This window comes from Magnolia sinica, chromosome 15 (genome assembly GCF_029962835.1).
Source record: "Magnolia sinica isolate HGM2019 chromosome 15, MsV1, whole genome shotgun sequence".
In the NCBI taxonomy this organism is placed as follows: Eukaryota; Viridiplantae; Streptophyta; class Magnoliopsida; order Magnoliales; family Magnoliaceae; genus Magnolia; species Magnolia sinica.
In genome coordinates, this window is record NC_080587.1 from 7343871 (window position 1) to 7364058 (window position 20188).

General features: G+C 41.9%; 2 non-coding genes across 2 annotated transcripts; both read left to right on the top strand.

Annotated features, from left to right (window-relative positions):
- The first annotated feature begins 3052 nt into the window (after positions 1 to 3052).
- Positions 3053 to 3159, top strand: LOC131228379 (small nucleolar RNA R71). Its single transcript, XR_009162883.1, has one exon. It is a non-coding gene; the product is annotated as a small nucleolar RNA R71 (small nucleolar RNA).
- Positions 3160 to 16922: 13763 nt separating this feature from the next.
- LOC131228259 (small nucleolar RNA R71) lies at positions 16923 to 17029 on the top strand. The gene has a single exon (XR_009162771.1). It is a non-coding gene; the product is annotated as a small nucleolar RNA R71 (small nucleolar RNA).
- Positions 17030 to 20188: the final 3159 nt, after the last annotated feature.

Sequence of the window (20188 nt, forward strand, 5' to 3'; positions counted from 1 at the left end):
GTAGGGCCTCTTATCTTTTCTCGGCCTAGGACCGCCCCAAGAGCATAATCGAAGCGTCGCACATAAGCTCAAAAGGAAGGCTCGATCGGGTGGTGCATGATAGGTGCGATGGTTAACGTGCCCTTAAGCTTGGTGAAAGCTTCCGGCATTGCTCGATCCACTCGTGCACGGAGCATCCTTTTGAAGAAGATTACATAAAGGGCGAGAGAGGAAGACTAAAGTCCTTTATGAATCGCCGTAAAATCCTGCGTGTCCTAAGAAGGATCGCACGTCTCTCGATGTTCTTGGGTGGAGGTAGGTTAGAGATAAGATCGATTTTTGCCTTATCTACCTCGATTCCTTTGGACGAGATGATATGCCCAAGGACAATTCCCTTTTGAACCATGAAATGACACTTCTTCCAATTAAGTACCAAGTTCTTTTCTTCACATCTTTTCAGCACACATTTAAGACTTTCCAAGCACTTGTTGAAAGATGAACCGTAAATAGAGAAATCATCCATGAAGACCTCTAGATATTGCCCCACCATATCAGAAAAGATACTAAGCATACATCGCTAAAAGGTGGCAGGGCCATTACATAGTCCGAATGGCATCCTTCGATAGGCAAAGGTGCCGTATGGACATGTAAATGTGGTCTTTTCTTGGTCTTCAGGAGCTATCTCTATTTGGTTGTAGCCCGAATACCAGTCAAGGAAACTATAATAGGAATGACCAGCTAACCTTTCCAGGATCTGATCAATAAATGGTAAAGGAAAGTGGTCTTTCCTCGTGACGGTATTCAATTTCCTGTAGTCAATGCACATTCTCCAACTAGTAGTGACTCTAGTTGGCATGAGTTCATTATTAGCATTGGCTACGATGGTGATTCCGGACTTCTTAGGGATCACTTGAGTTGGACTCACCCATTGACTATCAGATATAGGGTATATAATACCTACGTCCAATAGTTTAAGAACCTCGGCCTTAACCACTTCCTTCATGTTTGGATTTAGTCTACGTTGTGGTTGCGGAGCGGTTTTTGCATTATCCTTAAGATATATGCGGTGAGTACAAATCAAGGGATCGATTCCCTTGAGGTCCGCTATCGTCCATCCCAGGGCTCCTTTATGCTCAATGAGAGTAGATATAAGCATACTCTCCTGTTCTTTCTCCATGTGGGCAGAGATCACTACTGGGTATGTCTCATCTTGACCTAAATAGGCATATTTCAAATTAGAGGGCAAAAGTTTTAGGTCAAGCTTCGGCGGCTTGAGGTTAGACGGTAGAGGCACTACATCGGTTTGTGGCAATTCTTCAAATTGTGGCCTCCACCGGTTAACTTCAAGTACCGGTGCAGTATCAAGTAAGGCGCACGTCTCCCTAATCATGTCATCATCAAAATCATGGGAGTGGGCCAGGCACGTCTCTAGATGGTCGGAGGACAAGGTCAGAGGTGTCGTATCTTCCACGAAAGAGTCAATCATGTTAATGTCGTGGAAATCGTCATCATCCTCTGAGTTACTGCCGTTATTGAAAAAAATGTTTGACTCCAATGTCAAATTTCCAAAAGACATAGTCATGACACCATTCCTGCAATTGATAATTGCATTTGACGTGGCAAGGAATGGGCGACCAAGAATGACGGGAATCTGAGTGCTCATGTTATTGATGGGTTCGGTGTCCAGGATGATAAAATCTACAGGGTAGTAAAATCTATCAACTTGGACCAACACATCCTCAATTATCCCTCTTGGTACACGAACAGAGTGATCAGCAAGTTGTAGTGTGGTTAGGGTGGGTTTTAATTCACCCAAACCTAACTGTTTGTATACCGAGTAGGGAATCAGATTGACGCTCGCTCCTAAGTCAAGAAGTGCGTGATCAATTCGATGGTTCCCGATTACACATGATATGGTTGGGCTACCGGGATCCTTGAATTTCTGCGGCACGTCTTGCTTCAGGATGGCACTCACTTTCTCAGTCAAGAAGATTTTCTTTTGAATAATTTTCCGTCGCTTGGTCGTGCATAAGTCTTTTAGAAATTTGGCATATGAAGGTATCTGTTTAACGACATCAAGTAGAGGAATGTTGACTTTCACCTGTTTCAACACCTCTAGGATATCTTGAGAGTTAGAGAGAGGTTTTGGTGAAACCAACCGTTGGGGGAATGGAGCAACTGGCTTCTCTAGAAGTTCCGGTTCTACTTTTTGTGGGGCATCACTGGATCCATCATTGTTGTCCTCTTTTGGTTCTTGAGGCTTTTCGGGCCTAACCGGAAGAGTTTTATCAATGATCTTCCCACTCCTAAGAGTGGTGATGGATTTAGCATGTCCCATCTGATTTGAAGAGCTGAGATCATTATTCTCGTACTGCGGTTTAGGATTGGGGAGAGGTTGTGCAGGAAGCATCCCCTTTTCTATAACCGTCATACGAGAATCTATCTTTTGCATAAAATCTGTAATTCCCCGCATTGCCTGAGCCAGCTCTTGTATGGGATTTTGAACCGGTTCCTCTTGAGGTTTCACTTGATTTGGATTTTGATTGAAGAAACCTGGAGGAGTCGCCGTTTGTCCATTCCTCCAACTAAAGTTTGGATGATTTTTCCAGCCAGAATTGTATGTGTTGGAGTTAGGTCCAGTTAAAGGTCTTTGATAATTATTTACGGCATTGGCTTGTTCATTCAACACTCCTCGAAAGGCAGGTATTGTAGGACAGTTTTCAGTTGTGTGAATGTTGCAATCACAGATGCCGCAAATAATTTCATTGACCTTATCCTTCTTTCCTTCCATGGCCTCAACTTTCCTTATGAGCGTAGTCACTTTACACTTGAGATCATCCTCTTCTTTCAAGAGATATAATCCACCTTTCTCCTTTAATTGAGTCGGCCTAGACGTGGTGTTCGACTTTGGGTAATAGTCCCATGATTGTGTTTTTTCAGCAAGACTATCGAGTAATCCCATACCTCGTCGACATCTTTATTAATGAACTCTCCATTACACATTGTCTCGACCATTTGGCGCATGGAAGATGTCAGTCCATCGTAGAAAAAATTTGTAATGCGCCACGTTTCAAATCCGTGTTGTGGGCATGAATTGACCAAATCTTTGAACCTTTCCCAACATTGGAAGAATGTTTCATCTTCCTTTTGGGCAAAGTTCATGATCGCTTTTCTGAGGGTAATCGTTTTATGATGTGGGAAGAATTTTTTTATGAATTCCCTCTGCATATCGTTCCATGTGCCAATGGATCTAGGACGCAGTGAATGTAACCACGTCTTAGCTTTCTCTTTTAAGGAAAAAGGAAAGAGTTTCAGCCTAATTGTATCCTCAGATACATTAGGAAAACATAATGTAGCTATAATCTCATCGAACTCTTTCAAATGCAAATATGGACTCTCTGATTCAAGTCCATGGAATTTGGGAAGGAGTTGGATAACTCCTGGCTTGATGTCTATTTGTCCTGTGTTTTCAGGAAAAATCATGCATGAGGGCGTACTCACTCCCGCCGGTTGTAGATAATCTCGTAAAGTACGAGGCGGGGGTGCCTGTTGTACCTCATTTTCATCTTGGGTATCCTCCACCCTGGGTGGAAGTAGAGAAGGTTGGTCTTCAGCCATAACCTCAGTTAACTCAGGCGATTTCGAGCGGTGTCTAATCCTGCGATGGATAGTCAACCCCTCAACCAATCCTCCTTCAGTTAAGAGACGTCGAGTGTTGTCACGGGCCCACTTGGGCATGAAAACACTCGCATCCCTCAATTAAAAACTTAATCCTAAGAAAGGAAAAGAAAATCTAGAAAGAAAGAGAGAATTGGAAAGAAATTACCAAATTGAAGTCCTAAGTTAAAAACCTGCAAAATAAAACAAAAATAAGTTAGATTCTAAAAATAAAAATAGCAGTAAATTAATTTCTAAAAGAAGGAATTCTTAAAAGAAAGTGGAGATTTCTAAAATAAATTAGGAAAGATCTAAACTAGAAAGTAGATTATTAAAAGAGAACTGAAAGATAGAGAGTAGGGAAGGAGCTTACCGAATTAGAAATTTCTATCTTAAAGGCCTACAAAATAGGAAGGTTAGTTTCTAATCAAAATTCTAAAAATAAATTAGGAAACAAATTAGATTTAAAAAGAGTTAAAAATAGAAAGTTACTAAAATAAAAATAGAAAGTTAATTTCTAAAAAGGGAAAGAAATGGAAAGCAATAACCTAATTTCTAAAAATAAACTATTTCCTACAGATAGGAGGATACTAGAATTAGAAAATTTCTAAAATTTAAACCCTAATTCTAAAAATAGAAAAAGTAGAGAGATTAGGAAGGAATTACCAATTTAGAACTTATGTCAGGATCCTACAAAACAGGAAAACAGGTTAAGTTCTAAAAATAGAATAAAATAAAAACTTCTATCCTAAAGTAAGTAAAATCCTAATCCTAGCCTAATTCTAAAACTAATTAATTTCAGAAAAACGTAACCGTCAGTCCCCGGCAACGGCGCCAAAAACTTGTTCACTCCCCAAGTGTAGGGTTGTGATGTAGTAATAAACTCGGTAAGACCGAGGTCGAATCCACAGGGACTGATATCTATACGTTTCCTGAAACTAGGTAGAAATAGAACTAGACTAAGATGTAATCTAAACCAAATAAAATTTAAGAAATAATTGAGGAATAATTATCTAAAACTTTGAGGAATTCAGAGGAGGGAAACTAGGGATTCAGATGATCCACTTGTAGGGATCAGGGAGATCTTATGCCTGCTTCAAGGATTATGGAATTCAAACTGAACTTACTTGATCTGGTTTTCAAGAGATGAGAGGTATATGAATTAGAATGGATTCCATCATCTAACCATGCCCAGGAGACAAAGCCAACAACAGGATTAAACTAATTACCAACCAATCAACAATGTATGAGGATCAGGAAGGGTACTGTCATCCTACCATGCCCATGGAGCAATGATGGACAACAGGGCTTCCTGACTTCATAAACAAAAAAAAAAGGAAAGAAATATTCAAAGCCCTTGCAATCCCATTGTAATTTCAGTCACAGCAGACCATTAAAGGCTAGGAAAAATATTCCTTTAATAATTAAATATATCAAATTTAGTTTATGAATTAAAGGCATGAAACAGTATCTCCCATCTCGCTACAGGCTTCACCTCTTAGCCCCAGCTAAGAGGTTTAGCCACTCATGATTGGCCTAAACCCAAAACAAATAGAAAGAAAAAAAAAATGAAAAAAAGAAGAAAAATAAAGAAAAATTTCTTATCTTTTCTCTCTCATCTTCTCTCTCTGTCTTCTTTTCTTTCGTCCTTCCTCCAACCAGCCGCACAACCTCTCTCACGTGCCAGCCCTTCTTTTCTTTTCCTTTCCCTGACGTGCAGCAGCAGCAAAAAAGAAACTCCCTAACGTGAAGAACTCCCTGACGTGCAGCCAACGTCCAACGTCTCCCCCCCTCCTGTTGCTCACGTCCAGCCTTTTTAAAGATGGCCAGCTCCCCCCTGGTGCTGTAGAGTTCCACCATCAATAGCCTGCGAAAACAGTCCTTCCGCAACCAGGAATACACGTCCTCTGCTGCGGAATACCTTACGCAGTCCGGAGTTTCCTGTCTCCCTTCTTTTTATTCTTTGCTTTTTTTTTCAAAAGGACAGCGTCCCCTGGGAGATTTTTGGCCCACCTACATGATGAACGGTTCAGATCAGCCGTCCGATCGCCCCTAAGGGCGTACAACTCGCCGTGAAAGTCGGACGGCGTCCGGTTGCGAAAACAGGGTAGCGTCATTGACGCTGTGACGATGGTGGGCCCCATTTCACTGTCTTTTTGGAAAATCCGATCCGTCCACTGCGTTCTACTCGAAAAATCAGGTGGGAAGCATTACTTTTGGACCAAATTTCATGTGGCCCACAATACCTTCTACTCCACCGTCCATCTTCCGTTTGGACGGTAATCTTCCTGTTATTACGTTCATGGGTCCAAAAGGACACCTAGGTGAGGCTTATAGGCACCCCTTGGACACAATGGAAGGTTCTGATCATCAGCAATCATGATGGGTGGGTCCCACAAGCAGAACCGACGGTCGGCAGCGTTACGCTGCTGCGTAAATAAACCTTATTTTTGATGTTCGTCCGGTGCACTTGTGCACCTTGCACGTGCACTGCATGTGTGGGTCCCATGGTGATGTTTGTAAGAAATCTGCTCCATCCATCTGTTTTGACACGCAGTTTAAGGCGTTGAGACCAAAATTGGAGTATATCCAGATATCAGGCGGGGCCCACATAATGATTAAAGGGGCTGATCTGTCCGTTGGGCCACTTCCACAGTGATCCAGGAGCTGAAATTTTACGTGTACGGTTTATTTACGGTCCTCAGGCCACGTATGAAGTTTCGAACTGATCAGATGGTGGGAACCCTATAATCTTGCATTCTGGACACTTTTCAGGCCACTTGAGCTTCACTTCCTTGATTTTCTTGGGTCCCTGATGTGTAATTCTGTTGATCTTGGGTCTCTGGAGTCCGTCCCACGTTTTGGTGTCATTAGAGCGTTAAGTCCATGCTTTAAGCACCCATTTCGGTCCAGGCTCGTACATACACTCTGCATTATAAACACGATTAATCAGGTCATTAAGCAGTATCATGCGTGTAAATCTATGCAATAAATGGGTCTGATATGCAATATTTGACCCTTAACAGTCCAGTTCCTGCATGATGATATATCAACACTGGAACAACTTGGTGAGTCAGTTAAATATTAGATACATATGAGAGAGCTTACATATGTCATTAAAAAATGCAACTCAAAGGGAAGTTAATGGCATTAATGCTCCAATTGCAACCAAGCATGGAATATGAGAATAGGAGAAAAAGATGAAGAGAGAATGCAATTGTTACCCAGTGCAACTCAAGAGAGTTTTCTTCAATGTAGAAAGATCTTTATATGGTCATTTTCCATCGTGGGGATGCTGGCTGTCCACGGTCAATCATTGCTTCCCTCTTTTGGCCCATTCCTTTAATATTAGAACAGAGAGATGGATGCCTGATGTAGCTCACAAACATCATGTCATAGTTTTTCCCTATCATCAGCTGCATATACAATGCCCCATAATTCATCGGTCAAATTCAACCAAAACACATTTTGGGAAACTAACCTCATAATAAAGAAAAATACATGAAAAGAATGCCAATTTTTGTCATAGACATCTTAGATGTGAATTAGAAAAGACAAGGAGAAGCATGATTGTACCACGGGTGCTAGTGTGCTCCTTGCACTCAAAACAGGGGAACCTAGTCCTTTTTTTTTTTTTTTTTTTTCCTTTGGCATAAATATAACAAAGGAGTGATCAACTTCTTGTTGTTTTTTTAGTTTACAGGAAAAATGTTCTCTGCTGAGTTCCATGCATGTTTCCTTTCCTATTTTCTGATGTAAGGCTTGCTCAGCTTGATATAGAAACACCTAGCAAACATGTATCTGTATTATGTTTCATAAACAGCCCATACAATGAATACAATTACACAAACACTGCTATAGGTGCACAAGAAGCAGAGCATGACAGGTGAAGGCACACTATGCTAATGCTCAAGCCCAAAAATCATACTAGTCTACTCAATAGGTGGGCCACACTTGTATGAGAAAAAAATGGACCAATGAAAAAATGACCAATGGTCCATATTCAATGTACATGCACGTCTTATCCGATGAATCAACCAGCATAATGTTTGTGTTAGGTCTTGATGATAGTGTTCCCTACCAAATGAATGCCCGGGTCTATAACATATACCGTAAGTTGGCAGGCAAGCTACGACCAACCTAGATCCACCACACATGAGCAAGTCCACTTAGAATTCCTTGTATTATCAACTTTTGATATTTTGCAAATGATAACTGACCAAGAAGTTAACTGCATAAACAAGGAAAAAAATATGAAATAATAAGACATTTAACCTTATTTAAGAGAAAAGTTATGGCCCCATCAAAAAATACAAAAAAATAGTGTCGACATATCTATGAAAATATTTTACTTGTGAAAGAAAAAGGAATTTTAGGAGCAGACTGAAACCTTTCGCATTGTTCATTTTGCCTTTACTGTTATGAGTGGGAGGAGAGGAAAGCTTCATGGAAGAATGATGCAGCTCACTCACATTTGTGGACTGTCATGTAGATCAACACTAGTTCAGGGGTCCCTCCTGATCATCTATTCCTTTCCCCTCCCTTAAGCTGCATGCCCAGTTTATAGCTTGGTTCTTTCTTTAACAAAATTCAAGCTATCTTGCAAAAGAAATAAGAATATATCAGTTGGGATGAGAGACAATTAGATGAATGGGGCAGAGGGCTTGACAAAGGGTAAGATCGTGTTATCATGTTGGAAATATTTATTAGACATGTACCATCATAACCAAAGTCAGATAATGCTAACGACTAGCCCTCCTCTCAGAAATTCAAAGTATTATAGTAGATATTGTTCACTCCCCAAGTATAGGGTTGTGATGTAGTAATAAACTCGGTAAGACCGAGGTCGAATCCACAGGGACTGATACCTGTACGTTGTCTGAAACCAAGTAGAACTAGAACTAGACTAAGATGTGATCTAAACCAAATAGAAATTAAGGAATAATTGTGGAAGAATTATCTAAGACTTTAAGTAATTCAAAGGAAGGAAAACTAGAGATTCAGAGGATCCACTCGTAGAGATCAGGGAGATCTTTTTCCTGCATCAGGAATCATGGAAATCAAACTGGACTTACTTGATCTGGTTTTTCAAGAGATGAAAGGTGTATGAATTAGAATGGATTCCATCACCAAACCTTGCCCAGGAGACAAAGCAAACAACAGAATTAATCTAATTACCAATCAATCAACATGCCATGAAAGTTAGGCAGAGTACCGTCATCCGACCATGCCCATGAGACGATGGTGAACAATAGGGCTTCCTGACTTCATAAACATGAAAAGGAGAAAAGGAACATGCTCAAAGCTATCACAGACCCATTGTAATTTCAGTCACAATAGACCATTAAAAACTACAAACATTCCCTTAATAATTAAACCATAATCAAGTTCAATTCACGATTAAATAGTTAACCCAGCAATTAGAGTCTCCCATCTCACTACAAGCTTCACCTCTTAGCCCTAGCTAAGAGGTTTAGCCACTCATGATTGGGCTAAATTCAAAGCAAATAGGAAATAAAACGAGAAAGAAGAGAACAAGAAGGAAAGAAATAAATGAAAGGAAACGAAAGGGAAAAAAAAACTAAAAAAACTTCACGTTTTCTCCTCTTTCTTTCTTCCTTGCTCCTGCTCAAGAACCGATCCTCTTGCTCCCTGTCTCCAGCAGCAGAGAAACCAGCGGTGTACTCCACATGCAGCCTTCTGCTTTTCTCTCCCAGCCGTGCACAGCAGCAGCAGCCCTCCCTGTTTCCACGTCTCCTTCACGTTTCTCTTGGCCTCCACGGCTCCTCCCAAACTTCCCACTTGATCGGATCCCCTCCACGTCCCAAAGCCTCTCCCTCTTATGCAGTTGTCCGCCTCTGCTTCTCTCCATTCGCAGCAGACTCCTGGTGGGACTTTGCCTCTTTTGCGTTCGTGGGCTGCTGGGACACGATCAGACGTTCGCGTAACTGCGCATCTTGCTTTGCGCTGATGTTTGATGAGGCCCACGATCGAGACTGTCAACGAGATCCCCGCCGTCCATTGGAATCCTCGTGGAAATCCAGTCAGGAGAGAGTGATTTTTGTAGGTTCTTGTATGGCCCACTGGACACTGTATTCCGTCGTCCTTCATGAGTTTCGGCAATCGAAATCCGTTACATGTTGCTTCCAAAAAAAACTCCACCTAGGTGATGGTCCCAAGCCTCTTTGGAATCCACTAGACGGTCCCGATTGACCCAATCACCTCAGAGAGTGGCCCACAACGATCCACCGCAGGCTCTGTTGCGAAACAGAGCCTGCGCGTTGAGCGCTGTGATGGTCGGTGGACCCCACAGTGATGTATTTTGAGAAATCCATTCCGTTCTCTAGGTTCAGGACGAAAAACTATCCGGAAATAAGTATCTTTTGGAGCGAATCGGTGTGGTCCACAAGTTTGCTTATTCCGCCGTCCATCTGACGTTTATCAGGTACTCTGCCTTTGTGCGTGTGCATGGGCCAAAAAGGAAAGCTAGGCAACGGTGTTGGTCACCTTTCAGAGCATATGGACGGTTCTGATCATCGAAAACCGCGATTGATGGGGCCCACTACGTGAAACCGGATGAACAGCGTCCGCCCGCTGTCTCTGTTGAGGAGATGGATCGAGTCAGCGCCTGCTGACCGGTCCAGTTCTTCCGGTGCACAGCGAGTGTGCATGCGCTGGATGTGCATGCCACTCAAGGTGGGGTCTACTTGGATGTATATGCAAGATCTGTTCCGTTCATCTTTTTTCTCATATCCTTTCAATCGTGGAGGGCGAAGTTGAGGCACATCCAGATAGCAAGTGGGCCCCAAATCACAGTTTTAGTGGCTAAAGTGTCTATTGAGCCACTTCCACAGGGATCCGGGAGCTGAGATTTGACATGTACGGTTTGTTTATGGTCCTCAGGCCACGTATGAAGTTTCGAACTGATCAGATGGTGGGGACCCTATGATCTTGCATTCTGGACACTTTTCAGGTCACTTGAGCTTCAATTCCTCGATTTCTGCGGACCCCTGGTGTATAATTCCGTTGCTCTTGGTCTTCTAGAGTCCGTTCCTTGCCTTGGTGTTCCTGGAGCGTCAAATCCATGCATTTACCACCCTTTTCCAGTCTCTGCTTGTAAATACACTCTGTATCACAAACACCATTAAATCAGGTATTTAAACAATACTATGTTTGTAAATCCAGGTAACAACTGGGTCTGATATGCAATATTTGACCCTCAACACAACCCCCAACCAGCATTTTGCTAGTCCCGAGCAAAGTATGCGAAAAATAAATTGAGAATTACAGGATAATTTCTACAAACTCAAGAGATTTATGAAAAATAGTTCAGATACTCGAATTCTAAGATTCCTGAATGTTGGCATTACTTTTTCCTGAAATCAGGCTCACGGTAAACTTCATAATCAGGTTCAAAATATTTGTCCATTAATTAGAATAATTCCCATGGATGTATAGTCCAATCTTGACTTGTCAATCATTCAGATTCACCTTGATATTTAAGAATATCATTGGTAACAAATAAGAGAAATTACGATAACCCAACTTGGCTTACACCTTATCATTTTATTCTTTTAATTTTTTGACTTTTCCATTGAAAGTAATGTCAAGAAGGGGAATCAAATCCTTACCTATAGGGAGCAAACCTAAGGTAAAGACTGTACACCCAATTTGTTCACATATCATTCATGGGGAATTAAATCTACACCTATAGGGAGCAAACCTATGGTGTAGACCATTCGCCTAATCCTTTCAATTTTCCAAGTTGGTTCCTTTCATGTTTAGTGATTACTAAGTTAATCCTTTAATATCGAACTGAAACCTTAATATGCAAGCGAGATGTGTCCTGCGAATTTATGACTCAATCAATGTTTACAAATTCTAATAATGGATTAACAATTCAAACTTAACCCTGAAATTTGATAGATGACTGAATCCAAGAGTCATAAAGTACCAACATCACGCATCTTGTAGTTCTAAATCCAAGATGGCCGTTAAAATCGCTTCGAATTCATATGAAATTCTAGAAAAAATTTTTAAAAATTTTCACAATCTCTGCTCATGACTAGGAACATACTGATTAGGAAGCCTAATCTCCCACCCCCAACCTAAAATCTACATTGTCCTCAATGTAAAAGAAATAAGCATGCAATGCACATGGGACGAAATGAGTAAATGAGAAGTAATGGGAAGATAGTACCTGGATGATGCATAGAGAGACACTTTTCAAGAGATCACAGCCTGGGCACCGATCAGCACGAGAGAAAAGGCAACAAAAATGACACAAAATAAAATCCTATCTATACCACTTTCGTAGGTGCTCTCGATTGCATTTAGCGTATGCAACAAGCCTTTAAACCCCTAGGTTACCCTTAGTGGACGAGTTGTAGTCTCGTGAGGGTTTGCAGTAATGTTACCCACAAACATTGAACTAACTAATGATAAAAACGACATGAAATGAAGAGCTGGGTTGCCTCCCAGGAGCGCTAAGTTTACCGTCTTCAGCCAGACAAATAAAGCAACTACCCTAGTCCTAAGAAAACAGGGAAACCTACCTATACCTCCATCAGACTAGGAGATCAGTCCTGGTAAACAGGATCAGTCAGAGGCATGGACATGTCCTCTGAATCAAATTTCTCGACAAATGGCTTTAAACGATGTCCATTTACTTTAAACTCCTTGCCATTGTCGGGATCTCTTATCTCGACGGCCCCATGAGGAAAAACAGTAACAACAATGTAAGGGCCGGTCCAACGAGATCGAAGCTTACCCGGGAAGAGATGTAATCGAGAATTGTACAAAAGGACCTTCTGACCAGGCGTGAATGATTTTCGCAAAATGTGTTGGTCATGAAATGCTTTCATCTTGTCCTTGTAAATTCTCGAATTATCATACGCATCATTCCGGATTTCTTCAAGTTCATTCAATTGAAGTTTACGTAGCGAGCCAGCGTTGTCCAGATTGAAATTAAGATTTTTGATCGCCCAGTACGCTTTATGTTCCAACTCCACAGGCAAGTGACAAGCCTTCCCATAGACGAGTCTAAAGGGAGACATTCCAATAGGGGTTTTAAAAGCAGTACGGTAAGCCCATAAGGCATCGGTCAATCGAATTGACCAATCCTTACGGTCAGGGTTAACCGTTTTCTCCAAAATGTGTTTGATCTCCCTATTAGAAATCTCAGCTTGCCCACTTGTCTGTGGGTGGTATGGGGTGCTCACCTTATGAGAGATACCATATTTCTTCATTAAACTCTCGAATGGCCTATTACAAAAGTGTGAGCCCCCATCACTAATGATGGCTCGAGGTGTTCCAAATGGGGAAAGGATGTTCTCTTTTAGGAATTTAATGACCGTGCGATGGTCATTATTCCGACACGGAATCGCTTCGACCCATTTAGTGACGTAGTCTACGGCAAGCAAAATATATAAATTTCCAAACGATTGGGGGAATGGTCCCATGAAATCGATGCCCCAGCAATCAAATGCTTCGATGATAAGGATGGGATTCAAAGGCATCATATTTCGACGGGACAATGCTCCCAATTTCTGACAACGCTCACAAGCTTTGCAAAACTCATGAGTGTCCCTAAACATAGTGGGCCAGTAAAAGCCACACTGCAAGATCTTGGCCGTGGTCTTTTTAGCAGAAAAGTGACCACCACAGGCCTCTGAGTGACAGAAGGAGATGACGCTCTGATGCTCATCATCTGGTACACATCTCCTTAGAATTTGATCTGGGCAATATTTAAATAAATAAGGATCATCCCAGAAAAAGTTGCGCACCTCGGTGAAAAATTTCTTCTTATCTTGCGCAGTCCACTGTGTCGGTATGGCACCTGTAGCAAGATAATTAGCAATATCAGCAAACCAAGGTGAATGGGAGACTCTGAACAGCTGTTCATCAGGGAACATGTCATTGATATGAGTCGTCTCAAGGGACTCAGAGGTATTTAGGCGAGAAAGGTGATCAGCCACTACGTTCTCTACTCCCTTTTTATCTTTAATTTCCAAATCAAATTCTTGGAGTAGAAGGATCCATCGTATCAAGCGGGGCTTAGAATCATTCTTAGAAAGAAGATACTTCAGTGCCGCATGATCTGTATAGATAATGATCTTGGATCCGATCAGGTAGGACCTAAATTTGTCCAAGGCGAACACTACGGCTAAGAGTTCCTTTTCCGTAGTCGAGTAGTTCACTTGGGCAGGATTTAGAGTCCTACTTGCGTAGTGAATGACGTAGGGCTTCTTGTCTTTTCTCTGGCCTAGGACCGCCCCAAGAGCATAATCAGAAGCGTCGCACATAAGTTCAAAAGGAAGGTTCCAGTCGGGTGGCTGCATGATAGGTGCAGTGGTTAACGTGCCCTTAAGCTTGGTGAAAGCTTCCTGGCACTGCTCAGTCCACTCGTATGGAGCATCCTTTTGAAGAAGATTACATAAAGGACGAGAGAGAAGACTAAAGTCCTTTATGAATCTCCTGTAAAATCCTGCGTGTCCTAAGAAGGATCGCACATCTCTGATGTTCTTGGGTGGAGGTAGGTTAGAGATAAGATCGATTTTTGCCTTATCTACCTCGATTCCTTTGGACGAGATGATATGCCCAAGGACAATTCCCTTCTGAACCATGAAATGGCACTTCTCCCAATTAAGTACCAGGTTCTTTTCTTCACATCTTTTCAGCACACATTTAAGACTTTCCAAGCACTCGCTGAAAGATGGACCGTAAACAGAGAAATCATCCATGAAGACCTCTAGATATTGCCCCACCATGTCAGAAAAAATACTAAGCATACATCGCTGAAAGGTGGCAGGGGCATTACATAGTCCGAATGGCATCCTTCGATAGGCAAAGGTGCCGTAGGGACATGTAAATGTGGTCTTTTCCTGGTCTTCAGGGGCTATCTCTATCTGGTTGTAGCCCGAATACCCGTCAAGAAAACTGTAATAGGAATGACCAGCTAATCTTTCCAGGATCTGATCAATGAATGGTAAAGGAAAGTGGTCTTTCCTCGTGACGGTATTCAACTTCCTGTAGTCAATGCACATTCTCCAACCAGTAGTGACTCTAGTTGGCACGAGTTCATTATTAGCATTGGCTACGATGGTGATTCCGGACTTCTTAGGGACCACTTGAGTTGGACTCACCCATTGACTATCAGATATAGGGTATATAATACCCACATCTAATAGTTTAAGAACCTCGGCCTTAACCACTTCCTTCATGTTGGGATTTAGTCTACGTTGTGGTTGCCGAGCAGTTTTTGCATTATCCTCAAGATATATGCGGTGAGTACAAATCGAGGGATCGATTCCCTTGAGGTCCGCTATCGTCCATCCTAGGGCTCCTTTATGCTCAATGAGAGTAGATATAAGCATACTCTCCTGTTCTTTCTCCAGGTGGGCAGAGATCACCACCGGGTATGTCTCATCTTGACCTAAATAGGCATATTTCAAATCGAGGGCAAAGGTTTTAGGTCAAGCTTCGGCGGCTTGAGGTTAGACGGTAGAGGCACTACATCAGTTTGTGGTAATTCTTCAAATTGTGGCCTCCATCGGTTAACTTCAAGTACCGGTGCAGTATCAAGCAAGGCGCACGTCTCCCTAATCATGTCATCATCAAAATCATGGGAGTGGGCCAGGCACGTCTCTAGATGGTCGGAGGATAAGGTCAGAGGTGTCGTATCTTCCACGAAAGAGTCAATCATGTTAATATCGTGGAAATCGTCATCATCCTCTCAGTTTTTTGCCGTTATTGAAAAAGATGTTTGACTCAATGTCAAATTTCCAAAAGACATAGTCATGATACCATTCCCGCAATTGATAATTGCATTTGACGTGGCAAGGAATGGGCGACCAAGAATGACGGAATCGAGTGCTCATGTTATTGATGGGTTCGGTGTCCAGGATGATAAAGTCTACAGGGTAGTAAAATCTATCAACTTGGACCAACACATCCTCAATTATCCCTCTTGGTACACGAACAGAGCGATCAGCAAGTTGTAGTGTGGTTAGGGTGGGTTTTAATTCACCCAAACCTAACTGTTTGTATACCGAGTAGGGAATCAGATTGACGCTTGCTCCTAAGTCAAGAAGTGCGTGATCAATTCGATGGTTCCCGATTACACATGATATGGTTGGGCTACCGGGATCCTTGAATTTCTGCGGCACGTCTTGCTTCAGGATGGCACTCACTTTCTCAGTCAAGAAGATTTTCTTTTGAATAATTTTCCGTCGCTTGGTCGTGCATAAGTCTTTTAGGAATTTGGCATATGAAGGTATCTGTTTAACGACATCAAGTAGAGGAATGTTGACTTTCACCTGTTTCAACACCTCTAGGATATCCTGAGAGTTAGAGAGAGGTTTTGGTGAAACCAACCGTTGGGGAATGGAGCAATCAACTTTCAGAAGTTCCGGTTCTACTTTTTGAGGGGCATCACTGGATCCATCATTGTTGTCCTCTTTTGGTTCTTGAGGCTTTTCGGGCCTAACCGGAAGAGTTTTATCAATGATCTTCCCACTCCTAAGAGTGGTGATGGATTTAGCATGTCCCATCTGATTTGAAGAGCTGAGATCATTATTCTCGTATTGCGGTTTAGGATTGGGGAGGGGTTGTGCAGGAAGCATCCCCTTTTCTATAACCGTCATACGAGAATCTATCTTTTGCATAAAATCTGTGATTCCCCGCATTGCCTGAGCCAGCTCTTGTATGGGATTTTGAACCGGTTCCTCTTGAGGTTTCACTTGATTTGGATTTTGATTGAAGAAACCCGGAGGAGTCGCCGTTTGTCCATTCCTCCAACTAAAGTTTGGATGATTTTTCCAGCCAGGATTGTATGTGTTGGAGTTAGGTCAATAAAAGGTCTTTGATAGTTATTTACGGCATTGGCTTGTTCATTCAACACTCCTCGAAAGGCAGGTATTGTAGGACGGTTTTCAGTTGTGTGAATGTTGCAATCACAGATGCCGCAAACAATTTCATTGACCTTATCCTTCTTTCCTTCCATGGCCTCAACTTTCCTTATGAGCGTAGTCACTTTACACTTGAGATCATCCTCTTCTTTCAAGAGGTATAATCCACCTTTCTCCTTTGATTGAGTTGGCCTAAACGTGGTGTTCGACTTTGGGTAATAGTCCCAAGATTGTGTTTTTTCAGCCAAACTGTCGAGGTAGTCCCATACCTCGTCGATATCTTTATTAATGAACTCTCCATTACACATTGTCTCGACCATTTGGCGCATGGAAGATGTCAGTCCATCATAGAAAAAATTTGTAATGCGCCACGTTTCAAATCCGTGTTGTGGGCATGAACTGACCAAATCTTTGAACCTTTCCCAACATTGAAAGAATGTTTCATCTTCCTTTTGGGCAAAGTTCATGATCGCTTTTCTGAGGGTAATCGTTTTATGATGTGGGAAGAATTTTTTTATGAATTCCCTCTGCATATCGTTCCATGTGCCAATGGATCTAGGACGCAGTGAATGTAACCACGTCTTAGCTTTCTCTTTTAAGGAAAAAGGAAAGAGTTTCAGCCTAATTGTATCTTCAGATACATTAGGAAAACATAATGTAGCTATTATTTCATCGAACTCTTTCAAATGTAAATATGGACTTTCAGATTCAAGTCCATGGAATTTGGGAAGGAGTTGGATAACTCCTGGCTTGATGTCCATTTGTCCTGTGTTTTCAGGAAAAATCATGCATGAGGGCGTACTCACTCCCGCCGGTTGTAGAAAATCTCGTAAAGTACGAGGCGGGGGTGCCTGTTGCACCTCATTCTCATCATGGTTATCCTCCACCCTGGGTGGAAGTAGAGGAGGTTGGTCTTCAGCCATAACCTCAGTTAACTCAGGGGATTTCGAGCGGTGTCTAATCCTGCGATGGATAGTCAACCCCTCAACCACTCCTCCTTCAGTCAAGAGACGTCGAGTGTCGTCACGGGCCCACTTGGGCATGAAACACTCGCAGCCCTCAATTCAAAGCCTAATCCTGAAGAAGGAAAAAAAGAAAATCTAAAACGAAAGAGAGGGAGAATTGGAAAGGAATTACCAAATTGAAGCCCCTAAGTTAAGGACCTGCAAAATAAAACAAAAATAAGTTAGATTCTATAAAGGAGAGAAACGATACTTTAAAAGAAAAATAACAGTAAATTAATTTCTAAAAGAAAGTATTCTTTAAAGAAAAACGGAAATTTCTAAAGTAAACTAGGAAAGCCTAAACTAAAAAGTAAATTACTACAAGAAAATTGAAAAATAGAGAGTAGGGAAGGAGTGTACCAAAATAGAGATTTCTATCTTAAAGGCCTAAAAAAAAATAAAAATAAGAAGGTTAGTTTCTAAACAAAAATCCTAAAAATAAATTAAGAAACAGAATTAGATTCAAAAAGTGTTAGAATTAGAAAGTTAATAGAACCAAAATAGAAAGTCAATTTCTAAATAACCTAAATTCTAAAATTAAACTATTTCCTACAGAACAGAGGATACTAGAATTAGAAAGTGTCTAAAATCTAAACTCTAATTCTATAAAAAGAAAAAGTAGAGAATTTAGGAAAGAATTACCAATTTAGAGATTTTATGTCAGGATCCTACAAAACAGGAAACAAGTTAGTTCTAAAAATCAAATAGAAATAAAAATCTAAAACTAAAGTTAATAAAATCCTAATCTTATCCTAATTCTAAAACTAATTAATTTCAGAAAATCGTAACTATCCTTCCCCGGCAACGGCGCCAAAAACTTGTTCACTCCCCAAGTATAGGGTTGTGATGTAGTAATAAACTCGGTAAGACCGAGGTCGAATCCACAGGGACTGATACCTGTACGTTGTCTGAAACCAAGTAGAACTAGAACTAGACTAAGATGTGATCTAAACCAAATAGAAATTAAGGAATAATTGTGGAAGAATTATCTAAGACTTTAAGTAATTCAAAGGAAGGAAAACTAGAGATTCAGAGGATCCACTCGTAGAGATCAGGGAGATCTTTTTCCTGCATCAGGAATCATGGAAATCAAACTGGACTTACTTGATCTGGTTTTTCAAGAGATGAAAGGTGTATGAATTAGAATGGATTCCATCACCAAACCTTGCCCAGGAGACAAAGCAAATAACAGAATTAATCTAATTACCAATCAATCAACATGCCATGAAAGTTAGGCAGAGTACCGTCATCCGACCATGCCCATGAGACGATGGTGAACAATAGGGCTTCCTGACTTCATAAACATGAAAAGGAGAAAAGGAACATGCTCAAAGCTATCACAGACCCATTGTAATTTCAGTCACAATAGACCATTAAAAACTACAAACATTCCCTTAATAATTAAACCATAATCAAGTTCAATTCACGATTAAATAGTTAACCCAGCAATTAGAGTCTCCCATCTCACTACAAGCTTCACCTCTTAGCCCTAGCTAAGAGGTTTAGCCACTCATGATTGGGCTAAATTCAAAGCAAATAGGAAATAAAACGAGAAAGAAGAGAACAAGAAGGAAAGAAATAAATGAAAGGAAACGAAAGGGAAAAAAAAACTAAAAAAAACTTCACGTTTTCTCCTCTTTCTTTCTTCCTTGCTCCTGCTCAAGAACCGATCCTCTTGCTCCCTGTCTCCAGCAGCAGAGAAACCAGCGGTGTACTCCACATGCAGCCTTCTGCTTTTCTCTCCCAGCCGTGCACAGCAGCAGCAGCCCTCCCTGTTTCCACGTCTCCTTCACGTTTCTCTTGGCCTCCACGGCTCCTCCCAAACTTCCCACTTGATCGGATCCCCTCCACGTCCCAAAGCCTCTCCCTCTTATGCAGTTGTCCGCCTCTGCTTCTCTCCATTCGCAGCAGACTCCTGGTGGGACTTTGCCTCTTTTGCGTTCGTGGGCTGCTGGGACACGATCAGACGTTCGCGTAACTGCGCATCTTGCTTTGCGCTGATGTTTGATGAGGCCCACGATCGAGACTGTCAACGAGATCCCCGCCGTCCATTGGAATCCTCGTGGAAATCCAGTCAGGAGAGAGTGATTTTTGTAGGTTCTTGTATGGCCCACTGGACACTGTATTCCGTCGTCCTTCATGAGTTTCGGCAATCGAAATCCGTTACATGTTGCTTCCAAAAAAAACTCCACCTAGGTGATGGTCCCAAGCCTCTTTGGAATCCACTAGACGGTCCCGATTGACCCAATCACCTCAGAGAGTGGCCCACAACGATCCACCGCAGGCTCTGTTGCGAAACAGAGCCTGCGCGTTGAGCGCTGTGATGGTCGGTGGACCCCACAGTGATGTATTTTGAGAAATCCATTCCGTTCTCTAGGTTCAGGACGAAAAACTATCCGGAAATAAGTATCTTTTGGAGCGAATCGGTGTGGTCCACAAGTTTGCTTACTCCGCCGTCCATCTGACGTTTATCAGGTACTCTGCCTTTGTGCGTGTGCATGGGCCAAAAAGGAAAGCTAGGCAACGGTGTTGGTCACCTTTCAGAGCATATGGACGGTTCTGATCATCGAAAACCGCGATTGATGGGGCCCACTACGTGAAACCGGATGAACAGCGTCCGCCCGCTGTCTCTGTTGAGGA